Genomic DNA, 20,691 nt, shown 5'->3' with positions numbered 1-20,691 from the left:
TATATATATATATCCTTATGTACACATATAACCTTAATGTCTAACCAATATACATGTGCCTGCTAAGTGCTTGGCATGGTGTTTGATGCTAGGGATATGGTAGTGAACAATGTGGATGTGGTCCTTGCAAAAATGGTTCCTACGGTTTGGTCAGAGAGACGTTGAACAAGCTAGAAAAAGGTTACAAAGGGAAAGTTACTGGGTATTTTGAGACCGTACAGTAGGACCTAACCTGATTATTAATTTATTTTGTGTTATTGAATACCTTCCATCCTTCCATGTTTCAGATACAGTATCATGGCCTAGAGCTTTAAATTTAAAATAATAATATCAATGTTATTATTATTATAGCAAACATATAATAATTATGTGTTAGTCACTATTGTAAGCATTGTACATATATTAACTCACTAATAGCAACTCTATAAGTATGATAATTATGCCTACTTTACAGATGAGGAAACCAAGGCACTGAGAGGTGAAATAACTTGCCCAAAGACACTCATATAGCTTCTGGCTTCACAGTTCATACATTTCACTACCATACTGCACTGTCCTCTAGGAATTCATCATCTAACTCACCATGTATAAAAATGTATCATTGTTGAACCATGTCCAGGGCCATGTGTCACAGAGCATAAAGGAGGGAGCAGTAGGCTATTTTTGTGAGAAGAGGCCTTATAGTCAGGTAAGGCTTTGTAGAAGTCTTAACATTTGAATTAATACCAGAATGATGATTGCATGTTTATCACATGGACAAGAGGGGAAAGAACATTCCAGGCAGAATGAGGAGCTTAAACAAAGACATAGAGTTATGAATCTACATGACACATTTGGGGACTTGCAAGCCATTGGGTATAGCTATAGCCTAGGAGTGCAGAAGGAGATAAAACTGGTGAGATGGGCAGGGGCCAGAACATAGGGAGTTTTATTTACACACTCTGCTGAGGAATTTGCATTTCCTCTTGACACAATAGGAAAGCATTGAGTGATTTAAAACAAACTACCTTTGAGATAGACTACTGTGAAGACCAATTGTAGCTGAATGATACAGTATAAGGAACTAAGAGACATGTGCAACGTGACTATTGGAGTAGTCGAGGAGCATGATGGTGAGAAGGGCCTGAATTGAAGCTGTAGTTGTGAGAATGGTGAGGTGGAAACAGACCAGAGACGAATTACCATGGTAGATATAAAGAAAAGAGACAGGGTAACTGCTTTGGATTACTAGGTAAAAGTAAATATCACCAACTGAGAGAGAAAAGGCTTAGTCAGAAAAGTAGGTTTGGGGCCGAGGGGCCAGCTACGGTGAACTCAGTTGTAGACATGCTGTGTCATAGGTACCTGCAGAAGATCCCACTTGCATATGTCCAGCAAGGGGTTGATAGTCAAGAATGAAACTTAGAAAAGAATCCTGAGCTAGAGACAAATATTTGGTACATAGTTGGGACCACAGGAAAGCAAGTTACTGTCCAGGGAGGGTGTGGAAAATGAGAATGAAGAAAATCAGAACCCTAGAGAACACCAACATTTAATGTTTTTACTCTGATAGGGTACTTTACAGTGAGTCAAAAGCTTGCCTCTTTACATATGATTTAATAAACACGTATTGATTGAACAGTGATTCTGAATCATATAATTCCTCCCTCAGATCACTCACATCCTTTATGTGCCCTTCCTGATGCTTCAGAATTAGATAAAATTCCTGGTAATGTACTAATCACCAGGTGCATAAATTCAAATATTTGTAATTTCCATTGAATTAACATTAAATTCAAGGTACTAAGAATTTCTCTTTCCCTGCCCGTTCCTACTCCCTAACACACAAAAACACGCCCTAGTCCTATTGGCTAAGAAGAAAATCACAGAAGGTGAGGAAAAGCGTAGTTATGAACATGGCTGTATGTTGCCCCTCCTTCTCTCTCTTCCAGGTGAAGTACCCTAAACCCCACCCCACTCCTTCCTCACCCCTAACAACCCTTACCCACCAAAGCAAATGAAATGATGACAAAAAAATCAGAGCCCTATAGAATATCACATCTGGAAAACAGTGTAGATATCTGATTCAATGTTCCTTAAATGTTCCTTCTCCATCCACGTCAGCATTTCTATGGATTTTAATGCACTGAGGCACAGAGACGTTAAGCAGCTTGCTTCAAAGTGTGAGAACTACTGCACTAATCAATCCTCCTCATTTACTTCTTCATTTCCCTAACATTTCTTGAGCCTGAGCCTCTATTATGTCTCCAACAGCATGTGAGGCAATAGTATATAAAGAAGGATGAAACATCTATAGTGGGGGAGACACGTGAATAAAGATGAAAATACCTTGCACTAAATGCTAAAAGATAGAGAGAGAGAGAGAGAGAGAGAGAGATACAATGTGCAAAGGGTCTTTAACATTACCTGAAGGTCGAGGAATTGATCACAAAAGACCACAGATCATGAAGGCCTCTGTATGCAATGCCTAGAAGCTTGGACTTGACCCTGAGGACAGCAGGAAAAGCCATTTAAGGAGTCTAAAGAGGGTAGTATCATGACCATGCTTGCATTTTAGCAAAGTTACTCTGTAGATGGTTTGGAGAATATAGTCAAAAAATGATGCAAACTTGATATAAGGGAATTTAAGTGTAGATGGAAAGGAAAGGACAAATATATGAGGGGTCAGGAAACAGCACTTGGTGACTATGTGGGTAAAAAGGGAGACAGGAATTTTCACTGACTCTATGATTTCTATATTGGGAGACTGGATGAATAGTAACACTACTAATTGAGATGTGAAATATTCATCTATTAAACAATTTTCATTGAGTATCTTCTGTGTGCTCTCTGTTACACTTTGGCAATGCATCAGTGAAGAAAACAAAGATTCCTGCATTAATGGAGCTTGCAGTCACGGAGAGACAGATGGTAAACAATGAAGAAGAAATATATGAGTTTTTGAAACATGAGGAAACTGAGAACCAGAGAGGTGAAATAATTGGTCCAAGGTCATAGAACTGGCTAATTGCAAACTTGCCAGTAGAAACCAGGTCTGCTGATTTTATGTAATGTCTAGCATTCTTTTCAGCCTTAAGGCCCCACTCCTGCCAAAAGAAGGAAGAGTTAGACAAGGAGACAGAACTCAGGTGAATAGATTAGCTTGCTGAAAAGAAGATGAAGGACATCAAATACCAAGTACATAAATGACACATTTTTGTACAGAGGTCTGGACCAAAGCCACATTCATCCATTCTGGACCACAAAGAAAAAGGATCACTAAAATCATCTCTTGTTCGTAGAAGCAAAAGGGTGGATAGGTATGACCCAAAACTCAGCAACCTCTCTGGCAAAAGGCTTCCTAATAAAACTAGCAGATTGAAAAATAGGGGAAGGAAATGCCTTCCAAATCTCCAGTGTCATAGTAGAAATAGTCCTTCTGTGATTTTTAAGCTCCATAAAGGTTGTTCCCACAGAGCATATTTAACCATCGAGATGATCTCACTGTGCAGACTTTTAATTGAGTGTGCTCAGTACAGGAAGCAATTTAACATCTGATTCTTATAATGGATCGTGTCATTTCAAAGGTGGATATGCTCTGCCATTGATCATTTTCCTCTACTAAGCACATGAAGCTTAGCTGTTAGCATGTTAACTGTGCTGCTCTGATACCAGGGGGACTATAGTGAATGGTTTACTGATTATTTTCAGTCTGTATTTCTAGGTACATTGAGTATTATTAGCAGCTCGAAATTGATACTTCATACAGGCTTCTTTAACCGGAGATGGTCTCATGGCACTTCACAAAGGTTAACTCTTTATTCTTTAAAAATACCTGAAGAGGAATACAATAGAAGCTTGTAATAACGGCCTTTAGATTTGGATATACCACAGGTCAAATCATGCTCCCTTAAAACGCAACTCCTTATCATGAAATCTCAGTAAAACATTTAGCCTATTCTAAGGGTATTGGCCCTAGCCTCCAAGATCAGCATTGCACAACGTGTCTGCTATATTTCCTTTGTAAAATCTTACTTCTCCTGGTCACATAGTCTTTGAAAGGGAGCATAAAAGCAATTTAGAACTTTATACTACTCTCTTCTTGATGAAACCTCCTTTGAACTACTCCCTCTGTCATTACTTGCAAATAACTGACAGCAAAATTTATAAGTGTAAGCATTTAATAGACAGGCCAACTCTTGTCCTTTCTCTACTACAATCCCCTCTTATTATACTGTATTTTAGAAGTGGGTTAATCAGCCGGAGAGATGTGAAGCATTAGGCCTTGAGGTTCTTTTGAACATACTCTTTACTATTCAGCAGAAATCATATAAGGTATTACCATGATGTGCCCCTTTTAAGGAAGGTTAGTTTTTAAGATGCCAGAAGGTTTTGTAATAAGGATATTTGTTTTTGAACTATCCTGTGGCATGTGTCCACCTTGTCCATCAGAGAGATAACAGTATATGTGTGGGTGTGCACGTATTCACACACAGTGACCTTGCATAACTTGATTTCTTTTAGTCTTAGCCACCTCATTTGTGAAAGGATGGAAGATTAGCAAAATGGCCCATGTGGTCTTTTCCAACACTGAGATCTATGATTCTTGATGCTGTATATTGAACTATTGACACTGATTATGAATAGTTCAGAGATTTCGTTCATAAACTCTTAAGTTTATTATTGTAAATAGTTTTGTTTTCATTATAAGGACATCCACACTTTGATATTTAGACGATGTTATTTGAGGATTTACCTCTATATATGGAGATACACATACATACACACATAAACATGTGTATGTGTGTATATCTTCATTATAACAATGTCTCATTATGTTTTGAAGTGTTCCCTAGTGGATGATGATATACATCTACTAACGAAACAGATAATTAGAGGAGGAGGTTGTAAGAGGTTTATATAATTATTGTTGCTAAGGAAACTTTCCTTGATTGTACAATTTCCTTTAAAAATATTATTAGTTCTCCCGTTTATTGAAAGTGCCAGTGATTAAAAGCTTTTCACCTGACTACATATCTAGCACATATAATGCATCACTTTCCTGCAATTTCCAACAATTTATTAGGTCTTATGAAATGATTCATTTATACATAGTATTTTTTCCTTTACACATAACAGTTACAGCAGGCTCATACAAGCCATTTGTTAAAGAGTCTTTGTTCAAAATGTAATGCACACACCATGAGGATGACTGTGAAGCTATTCATCGTGTCACTGAAGGGAAAAGTCCACTCACATACAAGGTAACTACAATTTAGCATCTTTGGTAGAAAAAGAGACAGTTAGTGTAACCATGTTAAGAACCTAGGATTGCAGGTACTTTCTTCTCTGCAGCTCTAGACACATACCTGGGTTTCTTAGAAATAGTAGCTGAGTTCTCAAAAAAAAAAAGGTTTTATTAGTTAGCAACAATGTTAATATTGCCATAATGCTACAAATTCCCTGGATATAAAGTTCATTTTTACAGATTATATGAGGCAAGAAAAAAATTTAAATATAATTCATCACAGAAGCATGATAGGAGGGTTTATAGTGCTTTTTTAGTGGATAAAAGACAAAAAGTTATGCCTAATTCATATGTAGGCTTCTTACTTTCTCTTTGTTTCCCTTTGTTATCTCATAAGCAATTACTCCATATTTGTCTTCTAGCTCACTAAATCTCTCTTTGGCTATATTTATTGTAATGTTTAACCCGTCTATTAATTTTTTTATTTCAATGATTACTTTTTGTTTCTAAAATAATTACTTAGTTTTTTTTTTTAAGTGCCAAATTATTTTGGGTAATTTTTTGCTTCTTAATTGTGTTTTTGGTTACATGAAACATGGTTATTTTATATACGGTATCTGATAAATACAGAATACAAAGTCTCTGTAGGACTGAGTTTATGGTTTGTTATTTCTATGAACTCTTGGATATGAATTTCTCTCTTTTTTTGGCTTTTTTAAATTGTGGGCTCAAATATGTTGGAAGTCTCTCTAAGTCCTGTATGAAGAAAGCATTCTTCTGGGGAGGATTTACATTTGTTTCTGTCAGGAACCTGCCTACACCACAAATCAGTGTAAACCTTAAAATATCAGGCTGCAGTTTTTTAGACCAAATAAAGAATACAAATATGAACCTTAAACCCACATGAAACCTGACTAGTGGCCATGAAGTCTCAAAGGAGGCTTGATATTTAACATCCTCATAGACTCAAGCCTGAGACAAATCATTTTCTTCTAGTCTGTGTCTGCAAGACACATTTTCTTCTAGATTGGATATATACCGTAATATATATCCCTAATCTTGCACAGGTCCAAGGTTTAGCTAAAAAATTTATCTCACTCTCGACTCTCATGAAATCTCTGGGTCATTCAGATCAGCAGATGACCCATGTCCTGGCATGGCTCTGATTCTCCAGGTAATCTTAGGCACATGAACCACTATGGGTTTCAATTTACACATCTGCAAACTATGTTTAAGCTAAATTCACATTTCAATTCATTTTTAGTAATTAGCATTTTTACTCTAAGTGGATAAAACAACGTAAGTTCCAGTAAAATTAAGAATGTGGCCGGGCACAGTGGCTTACGTCTGTAATCCCAGCACTGTTGGAGGTCGAGGTGGGTAGATCACTTGAGGTCAGGAGTTTGAAACCAGCCTGGCCAGCATGGTGAAACCTCATCTCTACTAAAAATACTAAAAAATTAGCCAGGCATGGGGGTGCATGCCTGTAGTCCCAGCGATCTGGGAGGCTGAGGCAGGAAAATGGCTTGAACCCAGGAGGCAGAGGTTGCAGTGAGCCATGATCATGCCTGGCAACAGAGCAAGACTCCCTCTCAGAAGAAAAAAAAAATGAAAAAAAATGTATTCTACTAAGGTATGGGTAACAATATTAGATCCAGTTCAACAAAACTAGAAGAGCTTATTCCGTGATAGCAAAGAATGTTCTAAGAAATCTTGCTCAAAAGGAGCCATAGCAAAGTCAGTGGGGTTAATAGTGGAGTCAAGAATAAGTAGTTTCAACAATCAAAACAAGCTTCCCACAGTTCTCGCTAGGTTCATTCATTTTTTTTTCTTTTTTACCAAGAAAAGTACTTGAGCTTCATTCATTTTTAAAATTGAATTCTGCATATCAAGCAATGAAAGTTAAGACACTTTAAATATGATTGCCTACTTTCTTTTCCAACAGTCTTCTTTTTGTTCATTTCTTTTTTGACAGACTTGTCATAATCACAGAATATTGACACTAGATGAGATTTTAGATGTCACCTAGTTCTGCCCTTTCCTTTTATAGATGAGGAAACTGAGTCCCAGAAAGATTGAATGACTTATGGACACTTATACAGCTCATTAGGCACATAGGTAGTATGCAAAACAGGTGTTGTGATTTCTGGCTTAGAACTTATATCCAATATACCATTCACAGAGCCTTCTATAAATTTAACAGATGCTACTACCCATTGTCAACAGTTCCTTTGAATCTCTAGAAAGTTAGCAATGAGCATATACGGGCAAGGATCCCAGGACCTTTCTCTTGACTATCAGAATGTTATAAAAGTTGTTAGAGGGCCGGGCGCGGTGGCTCAAGCCTGTAATCCCAGCACTTTGGGAGGCCGAGGCGGGTGGATCACGAGGTCAAGAGATCGAGACCATCCTGGTCAACACGGTGAAACCCCGTCTCTACTAAAACTACAAAAAATTAGCTGGGCATGGTGGCACGTGCCTGTAATCCCAGCTACTCAGGAGGCTGAGGCAGGAGAATTGCCTGAACCCAGGAGGCGGAGGTTGCGGTGAGCCGAGATCGCGCCATTGCACTCCAGCCTGGGTAACAAGAGCGAAACTCCACCCCAAAAAAAAAAAAAAAAAAAAAGTTGTTAGAGATTCAGCATGGAAAAATTTAAAGAGAAATGAACTCAAATCTCAAGCCTGTTTCTAAGTTACTTTCTTACCTTGAGTAAGTTGCCTGGATTCTCTGGGCCTCTCCTGTAAAACAGGGAAATAATTAGTATTTTGTAATATAGTTGTAGGGGTTAATTGAGATAGCATATGTGCAACACATAGCATGATGCTTTTCCCATAGTAGACACTAAATTATAATGATAGATTGTAGCTATTGTTAGGTTTGTATTTCAATTCTCGTTATAAAGACACATTTCAAAGACAACTCTTTTGTAAGTAGAAGATAAATTAGTAGAAGATAAATCTCAAAGAAATTCATCTTTAAGCACTGTAATGCTGAATTAATTTGAAGGAGTGTGAAAAAAAAAATTTTTTTTTTTTGAGACGGAATTTCACTGTTGTTACCCAGACTGGAGTGCAATGGCACGATCTTGGCTCACTGCAACCTCTGCCTCCTGGGTTCAAGCAATTCTCCTACCTCAGCCTCCCGAGTAGCTGGGACTACAGGCGCGCACCACCATGCCCAGCTAATTTTTGTATTTTTAGTAGAGACGGGGTTTCACCTTGTTGACCAGGATGGTCTTGATCTCTTGACCTCATGATCCACCCACCTCGACCTCCCAAAGTGCTGGGATTACAGGCGTAAGCCACCCCACCCAGCCAAAAAATCTTTTTACTCCAGAGTCTTTATGTTCTTTTGTTGCTACCCAAGTGGTATTGTTTCCTGTGTTTGTAGAACATAGATATATGTTTTACTGGAAAGTTAGGTAAAAAGTAGCTGTTCTGCCTCTTCACTACGTTTACTTTCAGCCATGCTATTTATTATAAAATCACATTTGGGGAAAATTTACATTCCTGATGTGTCAGCTAGGATTATAGTTCAGTGATAGGCAATACCTCCCCAAGGAGAAAAAAAGAAATAAACAAGATAGGAGTATTATTTTATTTTAGGCAAAAGAAACCTAGAGGTAGGCAGACCAGGGCTTGTATGGTGACTTCATAAAGAAAGCTTCTTCCAGCTCACCACTGTACTATTTCTAGGATAGAGCCCTTACCCTTATAGTACACAGTGGGAGACAGTGCTCCAGCTATTACATTCTCACTATAGGCAAGATGAAGAAATGAGGAGGCAAAGGGACCTCTCTACTTTCTTTTAAGAAGACTTCACTTAAGCTACTGCCAGAAACGTTCACTTACATTTTATCGATCAATAACTTAGTCATGAGAAAATACCTAGTTGTAAAGGAACTGAGAAATGTAATCTTTATTTAAGGAAGTCATGTGCATAGCAGAGTAATATCTAATTGTACTGTAGCTTTCTAACTCCCTCTTAACCAACATAAGAGGACAGAATGATCAATTATGTGATTCACGGTGTCCTCAAGATAAAGACAAACCCATAGATCAATGAAAATAAAACTTTTCTTTGCCCTGAAACCAATGAGATACTTCTCCTTTAACTCCTCTTCAAAACTCGTATGGAAAATTAATTAAAATATTAATTAAAATATATCCTTATTAATTTTTATATTGATTACATTATGAAATGATATTTTTGATGTATTGGGCTAAATCAAATATATTATTAAAATTAATTTTAATAATAAATTTTACAAATTAGTTTTCTTTTTTTTTTAATTTTTAATGTGGCTACCAGAAAACTTTAAATAATATATGTGGCTTACACTTAAGGCTCATGTTATATTTTTATTGGGCAGGAGTGCTGTAGCGTATGGCAACGTCAAGTTTTGCCTGGAAAATATAACTAAATATATCTTCTAAATTAAACTTATTCTATTCCAATACCAAGGTAACTCAACAAGTTAACTTGCATTATAAAATTATTGACAAAGTACATTAAATATGGAGAAGGTATACCAAAAATGATTCTTTGAGTCTTAGTGTAACTGATCAACCATCGTTTTTGGCAATAATAAGACAGCAAGCATAACCATTTTAAATCTACTTCTAATTTATGACAATAACATCATATCCAAGAAATATAAAAGAATAAATATATTTATATTTCCTAATACAGGAGGAGCATCAAGTTATTAATACTCAGAGCTCTACACAAGATGATAAAGAATACAAATATGAAATGATAGTAGAATAATTAAATACCTAACAATAACCTGTTTCTTATACACAATATAGGCCGGAGAAGTTCAGGCTTTCACTTTCTCAAGAAGGAAACTAGCATGTGCTTTAGATAAAATGTCTAATAAAGTAACAGGTTTGTAACTTGGATAGAGTACAGTTTTAATGTCATAAAATGAGTTAGACACACTCTGGGTCCAGCCAGACAGAAGACCTATGGAGAGAATAACTATAAACAAACTGGTAAGGATTAGAGTTTATCATTTAGAACAGTCCTTGAATAGTTCTCCAGGTATAAAATCTTCCTCTGATGCTTTATTTAGCTTCTGTGTATAAAAAATCATGTGTGCTATATAAGGGAGAATTACTAGGACATAGACAAAGGTGGCTCGGGATCACCAAGCTGTCAGTTGGCATCCAAGCTGCCATGACCTCATTCTCCAAATCCATACCTTGTGTAACTGCCACGGAGCCTGGCCTTTCTAGGGGAAGCAACGGCCAAATTCACATCTTCCCATAGATCATATTAAACCTGAGGTTTTACTTTGCAATAAGTTTTCATAAACAGACTTGACTCTGATAAAATCCAAATGGCCTTTTCTAAATTTATTTTTGCTAGTCACCACATTAACTTAGCCAGAATTTTTTCTTTGTTTTTCTCTGCCCAGAATTCTTAAATTCTATCAAACCGGATACTATGACAGTAGGACAGAGTGCATATATCCATGTTAATTAGCATCAATTCATCTATAATGGGAGATGTCCCTCACTTTAGGCACATTAGGGCAGAGTTGAAATGGTCCTTGGGAGTCAGTGCCCATAGAGTGGGAAAGCCTCTCAGTCCATTCACCACCTCTTAGCCTCCTTACAGAGTAAATCAAAATGTAAATGCGAACATAGCTCTGGAACAGCTATACCAAAGGCCCAAATAGTGAAGAAAAGATTAATGTCTACCTTTTTTGGAATATTCATCTTAAGGATGGGTAGTTAGAAAGGAGAAGCTAATCCTAGTCAATAGTACTATGCAGCAAGTAAAACCTATCATGTTTGCCTGCAGGCTAGACACAAAGTTTCCTACAGATTTATCCCACAACCTACTACTCAGTACCAGCAGCCTTGGTGTATAAATACATTTTTATTTGTGTGAGGAATTTTCCTTTTGGGTTATTACATCTCCCTCTAAAAGATTGCTTCATGGGAAAGCAGCTCACACAGTCCCTTAAGACTTCTGGTAGAAAGCAATAGGATCCACCACCATTCTGAAATTCAGCTCCCAAGGTAGGATTAACTCCACCATAAGGAGCAGGGAATGGATAAAACTTTAAAGATGATTTTAAAAGGACCATATATCTAAGCAAACTGTGTGCACCTTGGCAGGAGATATACAAGAACAAAGGCAAATCATTTCCAGATCACTGGGAAACTGAATCAGGACCAAAACAAAGATCATCCAGTTGTATGAGTCAGGCATTCAACAGCAGTCCACCTGACATCTGTCAAGTTTTATGGTGGCAGTTGTTTCTTCAATAAGTAGAGAGAGAAAGAAACAAAACTCACATACAGGAAGATACCTGTGCTAAAACCAAGATCGTATGAGAACATTAAAACCAATCAGAAAGTGCAATACAATAAGAGTGCTCACCTGTGGAATTCTAACCTGGGGAGTTTCAGAAAAATCTTAGTTATCAAAGAAACATTTGGTGACTCTAAATAAATCTATTTTAATAAATAAATATACTCTATGAAATTATGTGGTAGATTGTCTGCTGAAGCTTCTATCTCCATTGGACTAGCTCACCCCAATCTGGCAAACAAAATCCTCTGGATGTACAGTTTGTAGACCTGTATTCCTCGGGGTGTGTTAGATATGCATTTTCTAACTCAGATCATCTGCATACTGGTAGGGCTTTTTAAATTTTATTTTTTAATTGACAGAAAATTGTATAGATTTATCGTATATGACATGATGTTTTGATGTGTATATATATATATATATATATATATATATATATACACACACATTGTGGAATGGTTAAATCAAACTATTTAACATAGGTATTACCTCACTGGTATGGTTTGGATCTGTGTCCCCACCAAATCTCATGCAGAATTGCAGTCCCCAATGTTTGAAGTGGAGCCTGGTGGATGGAGCTACTCTAATCATGGGGTTGGATTTCTCACGAATGGGTTAGCATGATCCCCTTGATGCTGTTCTCATGACAGTGACTTCTTGTGAGATCTGGTTGTTTAAAAGTGTGCCGCCAATAAGCAAATTGAAAGCGAGCATTAATTTGCTTGTTTGCACTTAATGATATATGTGCATGAACATTTTTCATATCAATCACTCAATGAATATAGTCTATACTATTATTTTTCATAGTTGCATAGTATTACATTTAACATAAGTATCAAAGTATTTAAAATCTAATCACAAAAATAATGTATAAAATTTATTTTCTATGTAAAAAATTCAAGCAGCCTCGTCTTTAATGTTAAAAGTTATACACTGGTATCAGTGTCGCATGAATGTTCATAGGCATTTTTCTGCATGTTTGCAATACATATCTATGTTCACATGAAAAAAAACAGTTTGTCGCCTTTCTTCCCTCCCTCTATCTTGCTCCTGCTCCCACCATGTGAGACACCTTCCTCCCTCTTTGCCTTCTGCCATGATTGTAAGTTTGCTGAGGCCTCCCCAGGAGCAGAAGCCACTATTCTTCCTGTATAGTCTGCAGAACCATGAGCCAATTAACCCTCTTTTGTTTATAAATTACCCAATCTCAAGTATAGCAGTGTGAGAATGGACAAATATAGTCACACACTTATTTTGTTTTTAATGAGAACACTTAAAATTTACTCTCAGCAATTTTCAATTTTATAATATATTGTTATTAAGTGTAGTCACCATGATGCGTAGTAGATCTCTTAAACTTATTCTAATTCCCTCTTAATGATTATAGTGATGATTATGGTAATGATAATAATAATACTGTTGCATTTCTTGAGCTCTTACTGTATATATGTGCTTTATAAATATTATCCATTTAATCTTTGGGACAAATCAGTCTTTCCAAAGTATCTTCTATATAATCCTTTTATTGCAATATATTATAGAAAAATGAAAAAGCGTTTTTATAGTAGAATGAAAGGGAAAAACACTGCATATGTTACTCCACCTTGGAAGTTCACAAAGTGCATTCCCACATTATAGATACTTTAAAAAGCCCCGTATGAGGAAATCTGTTTACCAGAGTTTTCCATGAATCTTTGATCAGGAAACCCAGTTGTCGCCTCACATTTTTAAACATTGTGTGCAGGTAGCAGTGTTCTTTGGAGTATACTTTAGGAAAAGATGCTGTAAAATGGTACCTTCATTTTGTGGGTGAGGAAATAAAAACTTAGAGAAATTCAGTAGCCTTGAATCAAATAGACAGTAGGAGGCAAAGTTTTTGAAGCCAAGTTTATTTAATCCTAAAGCTCATACTCATTATTAACAATAATGGTTCAGATAATAGCCATCATGTGTTAACTATCTAATATGTTCAAGATGTTTTATGTATATTGTCTCTCAGCTTTATAACTCCTAGAGTGAGAGTACCATTATCCCCATTTTATACATGAAGAAACTGAGGCTCCGTTAGATCTATTGACCTACCCAGATCTCACCAAAGAAGCTGTCAGCAGGGATTTATTGGTTCTGCTTATGTATCATTAAGCAAATTACCTAACCTCTTCAAGCTTCATTGTCCATTTCTGTAAAATGGGTGTAATATGTGTAAAACCTCTGGCACATAATAGTTATTGAGCAAATAGTATCTATTACACAGACAGTAGTGAGTTTAACCAAGCCAGTATACTCTAAAATAAGTACATAGTGAATCTTAATGTTGGAAGTATGATTCATAAATTGGACATATTGCCTCTAACGTAGATTTGAACTTGACATCAATCAAGTTTTTAGGAATCATTAGAGAAGACAATTGAGGGGCAGAGAGTAGCAGGCAGGCAAAGCTCAGTGAGGGAAGATATAAATACTAGAAAGGTCATACCTTTCAGCATGGTGTAATTCAAAGAATACAGTGTCAGAGTGACACAAACTCAAAATTGATACCAGTCTCACTCCTAATTAGCCACATGACCTTAAGCACTCATTTAACTTCTCTGAACCACAGCACCTCCTCTGAAAACTGGTACTAACACTATCTTGCAAGGTTGTAGTGAAGGTTAAATGAGATAATATATGTAAAGATCCTAGCTCTGAATCTAGCACTTACTGCATGGTAGCTTTGGCCCCTAGGGTTTTGCCTCTACCTTCTAGTGCAGCATGTTTTAACCAACAAAAGGAAAATGTTGTATCAATGAATCAGCATCAGCCTCATTCCAGAAATGTGCCTAGTGCTCTCTGCAATTTCAAGGGTGGTCTGGGGTAAAAACGGATGATAATTACAGTCTTTTAAATATTAATCCCAAAGTATCCTCAATCGCTGTGAGACTGGCATGTGTCACTGTGAATGAGGAATCCTGAGAGAATAAAGTAATCAAAAATGTTTTTAAAAGGCAATGAGGAAGGAAGGTTTCCCAACTTTGGCAGCTGATTTACATCTATTAAACTGACATTACCAGGTGCAGATTTTGAATATAGCTGTTTTTTCCCTGTAAATTTCAAGCAAGGTATATATTGTATATGTGTTTAATGCAAATATCTTATAGATGTATTATAGATACTGTTGGGAGGCATTTAATTTCCCTCATTTTATTCTGAGGTTAGTAAAATAATTCCTAGAGCACACTCAACTGACTGCCTAAATAAAAGTGCAAGTAACATTTGATCTTCAAGCTTATATTTAAACCAGCAAAATGCACACTCACATATTCATACAGTCGAACACACAATCACAAAGTCAAACAAATACACAAACACACATACATGCAAACACATTCATGTACATCCACCCAAACAACCCTCATACACTCTCACATACACATGTACTCAGACTCTTGCACACTCACACATATATGCACACTCACACATATATGCACACTCACATGATCACACATATACTCACACTGTTGCACATTCATGCACTCACTCAAGCCCTACTTACCCACTCATATACACCCATGCATATTTGCACATAAATTGACACACTAACACATTGCTGCTCTTACACACATACACACAATGAGTTTGTTTCCATTTATAAAGAATATTGTCATTATTTTGAATAAAAAGAAAATTATTTTATAATAATGTCCTCATCCTAAGCTGATTTTATATGCTCACTGAACACTTAAAATATTATTTACTTAGGTTACATTCTACATCAGGGAGGGCAGAAAATTTTAAAGCCCCTAAATTGTATTCATGCCCTTTAAAAGTTAACACTCTCTCGTTCTGTCTTGAAATACAGAACATCTTTAAACGTGAAGTGGTTTGGGAAAAAATGTAAAATTTTGTAATAGTTGTAAATTGGTATGTGCACTGTAGAGTAATTTAAAATCATTAGAATGATGCATTTTTTAAAGTAAGTGCCTTGCTAGAAAATGAGTGAAGCAATATCACAGTGTATTAATGGAGCTCAAGACATCTTGAATTGATTTTGAAATTAAACATCCAAAACTGCAACTTGAAAAAAAAATAATTAGGTAAACCATTATAGAGCAATCAAAAAGAGAAAACCCTCTTGAAATTTAGGAAATTGTAGATTAAGAGTGTCAGTCATCCTGATTTGGCAAGGGCAAGGATTGTCAATGAAAAGAAAACATATACAACTTAAAATATTCTTGAAAACTGAATTGTGCTCACAGTTTGCTACTCTGTTTTGATTTCTTGCTTGGGTCTTTCTTTTGCTCAAAAGAAAGACATATTGTGAGAGCTTCATTCAGCAAAAGACTTTCATGTCTTGTCACTGAAAGACTTGACCTTGTGAGAGTTTTGCAAATGAAGCTGATGGTTGACCCTAGACTGGAGGAAATGGTCAGGCTATGCGTCTCTCCCTCTTTCCCCACCCCTAATATTAGATTGAACTGTATGAAATTGCTGATATTCGACCTATGAATGTGATATTTTCACATAGTTCAATCTAATATTTCTAGTTTAACTAGATTTGGGAGGAAAGGGAGTTGTGATTATCTGGGAAGTGGCCTTCTTGTTCTGATGTTAACAGTGTAATGAAAAGTAACATAAAAATAATTTCTGAGACATGTAGCTAGTTACTTAATTGATAACAATTTATTTATTTAAAACATGGAAATGACACCGATCTGCCATACATAACCCAAAACTCAGTAGGGCAAAATTAAACAAGAGGCATTTTGTAAATAGTCGAAACTACAACACAAATTCAAGTGCATTCTCACCTGTCTGGATCTTTTATTTATTCAGAGTATACTCAGTTGTAAGCTAGCTTGCACAAAGGTTTCTCTATTTTTAGTATCAGGGCCAAATGCTTTCAAAGTGAAAATATCTCTGTGCTAAAAACATTCACCTCCAGCTTTCCCTACATTAGAGGGAATTTATGAAATCTTTTTCAACATTGCAAGTTGAGCATACATAATCTGAAATCAGAGCTGCTCCAAAATCTCAAAGTTTTTGAGTACTAACATGACATCATAAGTGGAAAATTCCACACCTGACTTCACAGTCAAATGCAGTTAAAACTTTGTTTCATGCACAAAATTATTTAAAATATTATGTAAAATTACTTTCAGACTATGTGTATAAGGTGTGTATGAAACATAAATGAATCTTATATTTAGACTTGGGTCCCATTTTTTTTTTTTTTTTGAAGCAGAGTCTTGCTGTGTGACCCAGGTTGGAGTGCAGTGGCGTGATCTCAGCTCACTGCAACCTCTGCCTCCCAGGTTCAAGAGATTTTTGTGCCTTGGCCTCCCAAGTAGCTGGGACTACAGGTGCCCACCACCATATCTGGCTAATTTTTTGTATTTTAAGTAGAGACAGAGTTTCACCATGTTGGCCGGACTGATCTTGAACTCCTGACCTCATGTGATCCACCTGCCTTGGCCTCCCAAAGTGCTGGGATTACAAGCATGAGCCACCATGCCCAACATTGGGTCCCATTTCCAAGATATTTCATTATGTTTATGCAACTATTTCAAAATCTGAAAACATACAAAATCCAAAACACATCTAGTCCCAAGCATTTCAGATAAGGGATACTCAACTTGTACCTAGATTTCTCTATTACATGGATTGAACCCAGTCTCTGATGGTGAAGGTGCCTATAATTCTGTTCTATTCTTTTCCTATCTCTTTGGGCCTCTAAGTAACTCCTTGTTAAATATAATGATGAGATATAATCCACTCCCTTCTTCTAAGTAACTCCTGTATTCTTCAGTGACACAGTGGTGATATTTTATACATTGTTTAGTTGTGGCCTTAATCATGTATAATAATTATTTCTATAAGATAAGAATAATGATTTCAGCCCTGAGAATACTTGACTCAGGCTCTATGTAAAACAATAAGCATATATTAAGCAGCTGCTATGTGCTGAATCCTATGCGTTACATGAATGAGATATACAAACAGAATACTATAGTAAATATAATCCATCTAGTCTTTCTAGATAGCAGTTTGGCAATTTGGTTATTCACAGCAATTATTCAAAGTAGGAGGGAATCAGGTACATCTTAAGTGTTCAACAGAATCAGAATGGTTAGGTAAATTAGGATGCATTTGGAATATTATATAGCTATTATAAATATTGGTGAATAATTTTAAATTTATATTAGAAAGTTTTTAAAGGCAGAGGAAGTCCAAAAATATGCTAAAATATGTATCTAATATCTCTACAAGGTGCATAGAATACAGAATTGATAGAAAGATGCCAAAATATCAAGAGCAGTTTTTACTAAATTGGGAGGTTTTTTTTTTTTTCTTTCCCTTCTTTACTCTTTTTTGTCTTGAGGACTCAGAGGATTTGGAATGTAGAAAGCAACACAATTTTAAATCATGGGCAAAAAGATCATTGAGGACAGGTTGAGGCCCCCATTCATTCCAATAAAAGAGAGTTCAGAAAAAAACTTAGTAATAATCTTCAAGTACAAGCTATAAGATAGGGTATGGCGACCAAGCCTTCTCCAATTCTTTAAAGAATAGAAAAGACGTAATTAAAATATAGAGAAATCAAGTTTGGCTAGAAGGGAGAATTCATTGGGAGAAAGAATAATTTAAAAATTTGAATAGCTTATGGTGGCATATATGGCCTTTCCCTTTTAGCGGATTTGAACAGCAATTTTTCATCTGCCTATAAAGATTTAGGAACAATCAGGCAGTCTCCTGAATGCAGAAGGGTTGGCTGATTGTTCTCTTGAAATCAGTTCAAGTCCTTTGATTGCATCATTTGTTCCATGCCCGCAGGGTAAGTACATGGTGCAACTCCGGCCTCTGAATATTATACCTTTTACGATGAGCCATTCTGAAATCTGTTCAAATGCATCTTGATAGTTTTTTTAAAAAGCAATGGAAAAAGATGCTCGATTCACTAGTTATCAGGGAAATAAAAATGTAAAAGAAACTTTTTTTCACTCTTCCATATTGACACATCAGTGAAGTGTATCAAGAAACAAGTATCCTATTACTCTGATTGTGGTTATATAAATTAGTACAATCTTTTATCAGTATCAAAACTTAAAATGCATATAGCCTCATCTCAGTAATTCCATTTCTAAGAAGTATTCTAGAGAAATGCTGGCACATGTGCACAAAGAGGCATTGTTTATAATAGAAGAAAGGTCTAAAAACAATCTAAATGTCCATTTGTAAAGGGTTAAACTATAGAACATATCCAGACTATGATGGTATGCTATATAACAGTCTAAAACAACAAGTTAATTTTATATGGACTTAACAGTATGTCTTGGAGCTATTTCCCAGTTCTAGAAAAATAAAAACAATGTTATACCATTCAGGTTAAAATATACCCACCACAAACTAGTTATGCATCTCCATATGTATTTATCAATGTAAATGTGTTAAAAAGTACAGAAAAGTTATTTATTAAAGATATTAGGGGTTGTCTTCTCACGAAGGAACTACAATTGGCAGCTCAAGGTATATAATTGTTTCATTCATAGCAGAAATTTTTACAATATGAATTGTATTTTTCAATTCAATATGTATTGAATCTTTATTATTTTGTTTTTTATTTATTTTTGTAGAGACAGGGTCTCACTCTGTAACCCAGGCTAGAGTGCAGTGATGAGATCATAGCTCACTGCAACCTGAAACTCCTGGGCTCAAGTGATCCTCTTGCCCCAGCCTCCTGAGTAGCTAGGACTGCAAGTGTGCTCCACCATACCCTGCTAACTTTTTAAATTTTTTGTAGAGACAGGATCTTGCTATATTGCCCAGGCTGGTCTCAAACTCCTGGACTGAAGTGATCCTTCTGCCTCAGCCACCCTAAGTGCTGGGATTACAGGCATGAGTTACTGTGCCCAGTCTTGAATGTACCTTTAATTACTTATAATAGCATGTAATTAAAAACACACATAAGTAAAACTTAGGAAATATGGAAATGAAGACAATTGGTTAAAATAGATGTTGTGGCATTTGTCAAGGGAAAAGAGTGACCAAATCTAGAAAGAATGATGGCAACAGGGTTATGGAGGAGACAGAAAATATAATGGAAAAAAATCACGTTTACAAAAGCAAACAATTTTTTAGCATTAAATAACGCAAAATGTGCAGAAAAAATAGAATACTGACTAATGAATGAGGACTTGCTCTACCAGGTGTCACAATGTGTTATAAAGCTTGAGTAAATAAAACAAGTTGGTACTGATGCCTCACTAGACAGATCATGGAAGACTAGAAAGTCTAGAAAGTAACACAGGTACATATACATAAATAATTTGGAGTATGATAAATCAGTAAGGATAGGATGGATAATCCAGTATATTCCAGAAAGCTTCATCCCAGTCCAAGCATCATAAATGTCTGACCATATCTCTCTAAGTAGGAAAATGAAGGGTGGAATGGGAAAAATTACAGAATTCCTTCGAATAGGAGTAATTCCACAGGATAAAGAAGTTTGAATGCTGCTGATTTAAGTATATGACATTTCATAATTCTTTTTTTTTGTTTTGTTTTAAATATTCTTTTTTTTTTTATTTATTTATTTAAAAGACGAGGTTTCACCATGTTGGTCAGGCTGGTCTTGAACTCCCAACCTCAGGGGATCCACCCGCCTTGGCCTCCAAAGTGCTTGGATTACAAGCGTGAGCCAGCACGCCCAGCCCATAATTCTTAAGGTCTATATATTTATTTAAAGATTTTACATTTCTGTGATGACATGAAAGGGAAGGAAAGTTCTTAAGAATTATTATGGTTATGAATGAAGTCTAGGTATTCTTTTCCCTTAATTTAACCCTCTCTTTCATTTCACTAACAGCTTCTTGCCTCTTCTGGTGAAGTTTTAAAGATGATTTCTTTGTCCAGGAATCTCAGTATTTCTTATAGACTCTAAAAAAACTCGGGAAAAACTAACTGGTGAACTAGTTTCCTTTCTGGGAAAAAACAAAAAAGAAACATCATTATCATAACAGGAAGAAAAGCTTAATTCAAGTCTCCAAGGAATTTAAAATAAAAATCATAGGGCAGCAGGATGGAAACCCCTCGGTTTCTGGAGCTAGTCCAAGCTGAACTAGAAGAGCCTAATGCAGTCATTCATTGATTTGAGAGATAG

At 36.1% G+C, this 20,691-nt stretch overlaps 1 protein-coding gene across 2 annotated transcripts in view; it reads left to right on the top strand.

Moving 5' to 3' along the window:
- TENM1 (teneurin transmembrane protein 1) overlaps positions 1 to 20,691 on the top strand; it is a 355,328-nt gene that overhangs the window by 101,743 nt on the left and 232,894 nt on the right. The gene's annotated exons all lie outside the window — the stretch shown is intronic.

Source organism: Sapajus apella, unplaced genomic scaffold (genome assembly GCF_009761245.1).
Source record: "Sapajus apella isolate SASKATOON/1434 unplaced genomic scaffold, GSC_monkey_1.0 scaffold176, whole genome shotgun sequence".
In the NCBI taxonomy this organism is placed as follows: domain Eukaryota; kingdom Metazoa; phylum Chordata; class Mammalia; order Primates; family Cebidae; genus Sapajus; species Sapajus apella.
The sequence above is the reverse complement of the archived record's forward strand: the minus strand, read 5'-3'. Positions and strand labels throughout refer to the sequence as shown.